The sequence below is a fragment of the Chrysochloris asiatica genome, unplaced genomic scaffold, assembly GCF_000296735.1.
Source record: "Chrysochloris asiatica unplaced genomic scaffold, ChrAsi1.0 scaffold00097, whole genome shotgun sequence".
Lineage (NCBI taxonomy): Eukaryota > Metazoa > Chordata > Mammalia > Afrosoricida > Chrysochloridae > Chrysochloris > Chrysochloris asiatica.
In genome coordinates this window covers 3,869,110-3,878,841 of record NW_006408615.1, presented here as the reverse complement: position 1 = coordinate 3,878,841, position 9,732 = coordinate 3,869,110, and positions in this window count along the sequence as shown.

The following is a 9,732-nucleotide window of genomic DNA, read 5'->3' as shown; positions in this document are numbered from 1 at the left end:
CTTGAACACAATGTTTACTCGGCGATCATTGGGTGAAGTGTTCTTTATGTGCCAGTTAAGTCCCATTGATCAATGGTGGAGATGGTTGTGAGTCATTGAGTTGGTTCCAACTCATAGTGACCCTGTATAAAGTTTCTGAGGCTGTAAGTCTTTATGGGAGCAGAAAGTCTCGTCTTTCTCCCACAGAGTGACGGGTGGATTCAAACTGCTGACCTTGCATTTAGCAGTACGATGCCACCAGAGCTCCAGTTGGTTAATGTTGCTCAAATCTTCTATATCCTCAGTGAATTACTGTCTTTTGTTCTGTTAATTACTAAGAGAAAAGTCTTGAAATTCTCAATTGTAACTGCAGAACTTTCTTTTTCTTTTTGGTTCTGTTGGTTTTGCTTCATGTATTTTGAAGTCCCATTTTTACGTGCATATCTATTTGTGATTAACATGTTCTCTTAGTGAATTGACCCACTTACTATGAAATGTCTCTTTTTATCCCCTAATATTTCTTATGCTTAGTGTTTTGCACAGCATGTATTTTGCATCCTTTAAATTTAAAATTTTGTGTGTGCCTTTCTATTTAAAGGTTATTGTGGATGGCATATTGTTCTTTTCATCTAGAATGATAATTACATTAATGTAATGACACTTGCTATAATTGATTAAAGGCTACCATCTTGCTCGTTGTTTTTATTTCCTTCTCCATCAATCTTTTCTTTTTTCCCCCTCTTTTCCTAACTTCTTTAGGATTAATTGATATTTTTGGCTCCATTTCATCTGCATTATTTTGTTTTTGATAGTACTATGCATTTTTTTTTTTTTAGCAATTGACTGCTTTAGGGTTACAATGTTGTTGCTGTTAAGTACTGTTGAGTCTGTCCCAACTCATTGCTACTTGTGTAGGGTTTCCAGGCAGCAGCTGGTGGATTTGAACAGCCAGTCTTGTGGTTAGCTGGCTGTCAGGTGCTGTAGAGTTGACTCCTAATAATAGCCACTATAAGTACAACAGAATGAAACACTTCCTGGTGTGCACCATCCTCACAATTGTTGTCGTGCTCAAGTCCATTGTTGCCACCATTGTGCCTGTCCATCTCATTGGGGGTTTCCCTCTTTATACGGACACTCTATTTTATCAAGCATGATGCCATTTTCCAGATAATATGTCCAAACTATGAGAGACGAAGTCTCTTCATTGCTTCTAAGGAACATTCTAGCTGTACTTCTTTCAACACAAATTTGTTTGTTCTTCTGGCAATCCATGGTACTTTCAATATTCTTCCCCAACACCATAACTCAAAAGCATCAGTTCTTCTTCATTTTTCCTTATTCATTGTCCAATTTTTCACACGTATATGAATATACCATGGCTTGGGTCAGGTACACCATAGTCCTCAAACTGACATCTTTGCTCCTGCACACTTTAAAAAGGTATCATGCAGCAGATTTGCCTAATGCAATATGTTGTTTGATTTCTTGACTGTTGCTTTCATGAGTGTTGTTAGTAGATCCAAGCAAAAGGAATTCTTTGACAAATACGATCTTTTCTCCATTTATATGGATGTTATTTATTGGTCTAGTTGTGAGGATTTTGTGGTTAGCAGTCCAGGGCTTATCTTACAGTGCCCAACCAGTAGTTTTAACTAATTAGTCAGTCTCTAGCTTCAGATACTGTCATACCACCTCATACATAATTTGAGAAACTTACAACCCTATACTTTCATTTCCCCTTTTTTAAAATTCTTTGAACAATTCTTTTATCTAATTTGTTCCATATGTTTTACTTGTGTATATGTTATTAAGAAGCCCTGGTAGCATTGTTGGATATGCACTGGGCTGATAACTGCAAGCTTAACAGTTCAAATCTACCAGCCACTCCATGGGAGAAAGTTGAGGCTTTCTGCTCCCATAAAGATTTATAGCCTTGGAAACCCCATACAGGGTTGCTATGAGACAGACCCGACTGATTCAACAGCACACCACCACCATATGTTATGAATCGCTAAATATGTTTTTTTCTTTAAATACAGAATATTTGTAAATTTAAAATGAGAAATTATGTTCACTCATATGAGTGTATTTATCATTTGTACTGCTCTTCACCCCTTTGTTTGAATCTGTATTTCTACCTGGTATCATTATGATTTCACCTAAAAAGTTTTTTATAACTATATTTTTAAAGAATGAATCAGCTGACCAGAAATGCTCTCTATTTTGGTTTATTTAAAAAATAAATAAATAAAAATAACCATTTCATTTAGTCCTCAATTTTATAGGCGGATTTTGCTAGACGGAGACTTTTAGGTTGACAATTCTTGTCCACTGTGGCCTCCCAACACTTTGAAGAAGCTATTCCATCACCTCTGGCTCATGTAGGTTCAGTTGATACATCGGCTGTATTTCTTCTCTTTATCCATCAGATTTAAGTGTTGTTTTTTTTTTTTTTTTGGTCTCTGACTGCTTTAAAGATGTTTCTCTTTAGAACTGGTTTTCAGCAATTTTGGTTGGGTTTAGCCTCCCTGTGATTTTCTTGATTTTTATCTTGCTTGGGGGTTCACTGAGCTATTGTATTTTTTGATTTATAATTTTCATCAAAGTTGAAAAAAGACTTTTAATGGTTATTTCTTTTAGTATTTTTTTCTTTCCTTGCCTCCATCTCTTAATCTTCTAGGGCTCCAGTTTCAAGAATTTTAAACTGCTAGATATTGTCTCATATATCACTGAGAGCATCTTCAGTTTTTGATTTCATCTTTTTTCTTCCCTCCATGTTGCATATTGTATAGTTTCTTTTGCTGTGTCAAGTTAATTAGTCTTTTGTTTTCCAGTGTCTACTACTGCTGATCCTATTTAGTAGCTTTTTAATTTTAGTTCTAGATGGATTTTTTAAAAAGTTTTTATTGTGAATTAAGTGAAAGTTCACAGAGCAGATCATCAATTTTACATTCAACGAATCATATACTTTGTTTCATTACAATGATTATAATCCACTCCATGTATCATTAGTTAACAATATTTCTCTCTATTCATTTTAGCTCTTTTTATTTTTTTTTAACACTCAGGCATATATAATAATTTGCACCACCAAAGGGCACATTGTGCAAGCCTGCCTCTTGGCCACCAACTCTCAGTCCCTCTCTTCCCATGAATCTAGAGTCCTCAGCTGCTCCCTCTCTCCATGTCCCCATCTCTGTAGATGGTTCTTTTTGTATTTTATGTTTTCTTAATTATGCTGTAATTTAACTTTACACATTTAAGTACATTAAAATACTTATACTAGCTGGGGTTTTGTTTTTGTTTTTCAAGGAGCCCTGGTGGTGAAAAAGGGCTTAGCATTGGCTGGTAACCACAATGTCCACAGTTGAAACCCACCAGCCACTCTGCAGGAGAAAGAAGAGATTGTTTGCTGTCCTTAAGATTTATAGTTTTAGAAGCCATAAAGCGCAGTCCTACTCTGTTCTATAGGATCGTTGTGAGTTGGAATAGACTCTATGGCATTGGAATAGCTGTTTATTAAACTCTCCCTGGTATGTCCTGATGTTTTCTATGAACTGATTTTTCCAGTTTATAGGTTATAATTTTGGATCAAATGTCAAGCAGTTTACATTTTATATTGGCGACTGTTTCAATTTCGTTGTCTTTCTTTAAAGAGTATTGCAGTTTGTTTCAACAGGCAGCTGAGATACTTGTGGATCAGCTTGAGCTCTTTCAAGCTTGTTTTTGAGCTTTGTTGGTGCAGTCTAGAATAGCACTTACTCTGGGGAAAATTTAGTCCCACTACTACTGCACAGCCCTTTTAAGGTCTCTATTGATTGCTCCAATAGTTCAACAAAGTCTTTCTATTCTGGCAGGATGGAATTAAGATATCTTCCATCTGTGTGTAAGCTCTGGGGAGCTTTCACTTGATAGCTCCCCAGCAGAATTATTTTTATCTGACTTTGTACCGTTGAACCCTATGTTTGCACAGATTAGTGTCCAGTCGAAGTCTCAAGGAGATTCTCCTGAAGTCATGGAGCTCTTCCTTCACTTGGCCCCTCTTCTCTGAGAGTCTGCCTTGCAAGTTCTCTGAATTCCCATCCCTATCTCTTCTCCTCACCAGGACAGCCATTCTGTCATCAGGATGGCACGCTCTGCCCCAAGATGAAATAACACTCTCAGGATGCACCTCATTTCTTCTCTTATGTCAAGGACTACAGACCTGCATTATCGTTTGCAAATATAGGAAAAGCATTCTTTGATATATGTTGTGCAGTTTTTCTAGATGTTTATGGTGAGAAGGTAAGTTTAGGTTAGTGATTCTTTTCTACCCAGATGATGAAGTCAGTCTAGTTGCCTTAAGATTTTTATTTTATTATTTTCATGTTTGATTATGTCTGTTTTTGTTAGCTAATACTGCTATAACAGAATTAGAAGTATGTGACGTAAACAAAAAGAAATTTATTCTCTCACAGATTTGGAAACCAGCAGTCCAAATTCTAAGGGAAGTCTTTCTCTCTTTGTTGTTGTTGTTATGTGCCGTGGAGTTGGTTCTGACTCATAGCGACCCTGTACAGGGTTTCTGAGGCTGTAAATCTTTACGGGAGCAGAACGCCTCATCTTTCTCCCGTGGAACAGCTGGTAGTTTCGAAATGCTGACCTTGCGGTTCACAGCGCGATTTGTAGCCTCTACGCTACCAGAGCTCCATCTTAGACTCTGGGAAAAGGTCCTGGTCTCCTTTCAGCATCAGTTGGCCCAGCGTTCCTTGGAGTGCTCCATGTGTCTTGGCAACAATCTTCCCCTGGGTCTGGGAGCTTCTCAGCACAGAGACCCCTGCCCAAAGGTCACACTTCCCTCCCACCTTTTCCTTCTTGGTGGTAGACAGTTCCTTGCTCTCTGCTCAGATCTCCTTCCTTTTATCTCTTGTAAGATATGCCACACCCTTGGGGCCAGAGTCATGGTGGGATTAAGGGTGGTGGAGTGCTGGTGTGGTACTAGAAGATAGTCATTGGACTACTAACCACAAAGTTAGTGGTTCAACCCCATCAGCTATGCCTTGGATATTTTATACACAGTCGTTATGAGTCAGAACTAACTCCATGGACTTAACAACAACAACAACAACATTCCACCCTTAATACTCTTACTGGTTTATCACATCAGATCCCCTCATGGGGATCATTGCATAACTACCAAATCCCTGAGAATCATGGTCCAGCCAAGCTGAAACATATTTTGAGGGGAACACAATTCAATTCATGACAGTGCCTGAGGGTAGTTGTCTGAGTTTATCTTGATTGGGGTGTACTGAGACTCATGGAGCTGTGTGTTGACATTTTTGGACAAATTTAGAAAAAAAAAAAAAAAATTGGTGGATGCACCTTTAAATGGGCAAGAGTCAGACCTCAGTGTGACTGTCTTGTTGTTCTGGGCCTCCCATGTTTTCCTGCTTTGAAAGGTTGCATTCTGACCACGTTTCTTTCTTTTTCATGGTGATTTTAGTTTTAAACTTTCTTTTATTGTGAATTGAGTGAAAGTTTACAGAGCAGATCATCAGTATTACATTTATTGAATCACATATTTCACTTCATTTTTTACAATGTCTGCAGTCCCCTCCACAATTAGCAGTATTTGCCTCTATTCACTTTAACTCTTGCATTTCTCCCTGTGTCTCCTGTTAGCTTTCTCTTTCCTCTGCTAACCTTCCTCTTGATGTGGATTCCCTGCCTTGTCACCCATATCTGATCACTTTTCTAATGCTCAGTTTAGTACACAATATTTGAATTTCCCTTCTTTGACAGGTGTCTGCCTTACACAGGTTCCAGCTTTCTCCAATTTTCCTGCAAATAGATATATATTTACCCCCAACATCCTTGCTAATTCCACATTTGTTCTCCCCTTTCTGGCATTTTCATCCTTAATTTCCAGAGGGTCTGGCATTCCTAAACTCTACCCTTTAAGTCCTCAACTCATAATGATTCCAGTCCTGTTCCCCCTCACTTCCACTCCCTGTATGTAGTACCCCTGGGAAAATCAGGATATGTATAAGACCCATCCCTTCTTCTTCCCAGTCAGCTCCCATCTACTTTTGTTGGCTGGCCTGTGACTTACAACAGTTTCTTCTGCATTTTGTTGAGAGCTGATGCTTGTTAACAGCAAGCTAATAAGTCTGATTTTAAGTTTCTACACCCACCATTCCTGCCACACCTTGGAAACTCTATCTAGGGTTGCTATGAGCCGGAACCCACTCGTCAGCATTTAACAACACCATTACTGGAAGAAATAAAAAGACATAATAGATGTCATCTGTAAAAAAAACTTATATTCTGTTTGTTTGTTTTTTTCTGGTATGTGGAAACAAAGCAGATTTTAAAAATTGATGTATACAGTTTGCCACATTAGAAACCTTTTATATTAATTCTAATTTCATATGTGTAAATTCCTTTATATTATCTATGTATTGTGTTGTTGTTGTTAAGTGCCGTCGACTCGGTTCTGACTCGTTGTGACCTGCATAGGGTTTCCAAGGAGCTTCTGGTTGACTTGAACCATCAACCTTGAGTTAGCAATCCAATGGTTACCCTACAGCGCCACACCGGAGCTCCATCTATATATTGTAGCCTCTGCAATTGATGAGAGTTTATTTTATTATATTTTTGCAGGTAGGTTCACAATTGAGGTGTGTCTTCCATTTTACCTTTTTGTCAGGGTTTGGTAGGTAGGCTAGTCTTACAAAATGAAATGGGAAATGTTCCCTTTCTTCTTTTTTTCTGAAAGCATTTGTGTAAGTTTGGAATTCTTCCTTCATTAGTGTTGGGTAGAACTTTCCACTGAAGACATCTGTGCCTAGAGCTTTCTTTGTTGGAAGAGTTTGTATTACTGATTTAATTACTTTATCATTTATCAGACAATTTCAAATTTCGATCTCTTCTTCAGGCAGTTTTGCAAAGCTGTATTTTCCTAGAAATTAATCATATTTATCTAATTTTTGAAATCTCTTATTACAAAGGCAGACTCTGTCCCCAGGGTCTGTGCTGGTCTCTTCTTTTTTTATTCCTCATATTGCCTCTTTCTGACCCTCTCCCTTTTTCATGATTCATCTCATGAGACGTTGATGAATTTTATTTGTTTTTTTTTTTTCCCCCTCAAAGAACTGAGTTTGACTTTGTGACCCTCTCTATAGTATGTTTGTTTTTTTAATTGATTTATGTTGTTCATCTTCTGGACTCTTAATTCTTTCTCTCTCTTTCTGACTGGGGATTTGCCTTTTTTGAGGGTACTGTTGTCAATTTATGTTTTTATATGTTTTAAGGCCATGTTTATAGCTGCATGCAAATTTAGGAGTTGTTACATATTCCTGTTGAATTAAATTTTTTATCAGCCAACATTTATCTCTACCTAAAATTTTTATTAGTCGTATGCTGATATTGACATGGACGCTTATTTTTGATTGGTATTTACAAATAAATCTTTTCTCATTCTTTCATTTAAATCTTCCTTTTTATTCCTTATTTTTTAGATATGACTCATGAACAGTATATAAGTTTTTTAAATTCTTATGTGACAATTATTGTTAAGTGTTGTCAAATCAGTTCTGACTCACAGCAATCCTGAGTTGGGTTTTTGAGGAGCAACTGGTGGGTTTGAACCACCGACCTTGTGGTTAGAAGTCCAATGCTTATCCTATAGCACCACACCACTTTTTAATGGAAGCATTTAGTCTATTTCCACTACTCATCTGCTGATTTTGTTCCTAGTTCCTTGTTGAAACTTCTGTGCTTGACTTTATCTTTTGAATGTAGAAAGCATGACTGCTTTATAGTCTATGATTGATAATTTCAATACCTTTATTGGCTGCAGGTCTATTGTTTATATTAGCTCTTGCTCATGAGGTTTTCCCTGTGCCTGATTACCTTCATTAGTTTTCTAGTCATTACATTTAAACAAAATTATTCTTAGAAATAATTTGGGACATGGAATGATAGTATTTTTCACTAGAGAGAGCTTTGGTTTTCTTTTAGGCTTCTGGAAAGATCCAGGGGTGCCTTCCTATTCCCACCCTGTAAATATGAGAGTGTCCAGAGACAGTCTGCCCCTTACCCTTCTCTTCTCTATTTATGCCCACGTCCTAGCTTTTCTCTAGTCTCCTGGCATTCCATTTGGGGGCTCTGTGACCCTAAATCTCTGACTTCTTTTGAAATATAGACGTGGGCATTCTTCTTTTCACAGGTATCCTATGGGTTTTTTGAATGTAATCTTAAACCTGAAATGTCAGACAGTGAGCTTCTTGATCCACCTACCCATTGACCCACCTCTCTCCAGGTCTTTCTTTTGATTCCTAAACCTAACAGATATTCTCAATTCCTTGTTCTCTCACATCCATATCGGTTCCAATAGCACACACTGGTGCTTCGTCCATCAAAACACTCCCCAGGTCCAGCCACCATCATCTTTTACTACATGGGTGTAAAAACCTTGGAAGTGGCCTTCCTACCACTATTGACCCCACGTAGTCAATTCTCCATCCAGCATCCAGAGTTAAGATGTCAGTCATTCACTCAAAATGCTCCAACAACTTTGCCTCATGCCTAGATTGAAATTCAGAATGGTCTTTTAAGGACCTATCTGATTGACTATATGAAGAATAATGAAGTATTAGAATTGGAGGAAGGCTCATTAACAATCTGTGATATGCATAATCTTGCTTACTGAAGGTGAAGAGGACTTGAGTCACTTGTTGATGGAGATCAAGGAATACAGCCTTTAGTCTGGATTACAACTCGATGTAAAGAAAACAAAAATCCTCAAAATTGCATCAATAAACAGCATTATGATAAATTGAGAAAAGGCTGAAGTTGTCAAGGACTTCATTTTACTTGGATTAATAATCAATGCCCTTGGAATCAGCCATCAAGAAATCGAACAACAAATTACAAAGACTCTTTGAAATATTGAAGGGCAAGGTTGACACATTCAGAAATAAGATGTGTCCTATCAAGCCATGGTGTTTTCAGTCACTTTGTATTCATGTGACTGGTGGACAATGAATAAGGAATAGCAAACAAGTATTGATTCATTTGAATTATGGTGTTAGAAAAGAATACTAGAAGTATCATGGACTGCCAAAAGAGCAAACAAGTCTATGTTGGAAGGAATACAGCCAGAATACTCCTTACAAGTGATGGTGGTGGACTAAGTCTCATTCTTTGGACATGTTATCAGGAGGCACCAGTCACTATGAAAAGAACATAATACTTGGTAGAGGTCAACAAAAATTAATCATACTCCATTTTGTGATTTGAAGTGCTTTCCTAAGTGTTGTAAGTTTTCACTTACATCATGTTGTTGTAGGTGCCATTGAGCTGGTTCTGACTCAGACTGATCACGGTCTTCCATAACTGTATCACTGAGGGAACAGAAAGCCTCATTTTCTTCTCATGGCACAACTGGTGGGTTCGATGCACTGACCTTGTGGTTCGCCATCCAGTGCCATCTTACAGAACCATCGCTCATTTCCATGATTTTAGTGAGGCAGGACATAATCTACATGATTAGGTGGCATTTTGAGTCAATCCTTTTGAGATATAAAAAAGATTAAACAAGTGAGCAGAGGTCAGAGGGACCTACTACCTCCAAGATGGAAGCGCTAGAAGCAGAGTCTGTACTTTGGAAATGGGGAACCTGTGCTGAGAAACTCTTGTTGTTGTTAGGTGCCATCGAGTTGGTACCGACCCATAGTGACCATATGCACACAGAATGAAACACTGCCC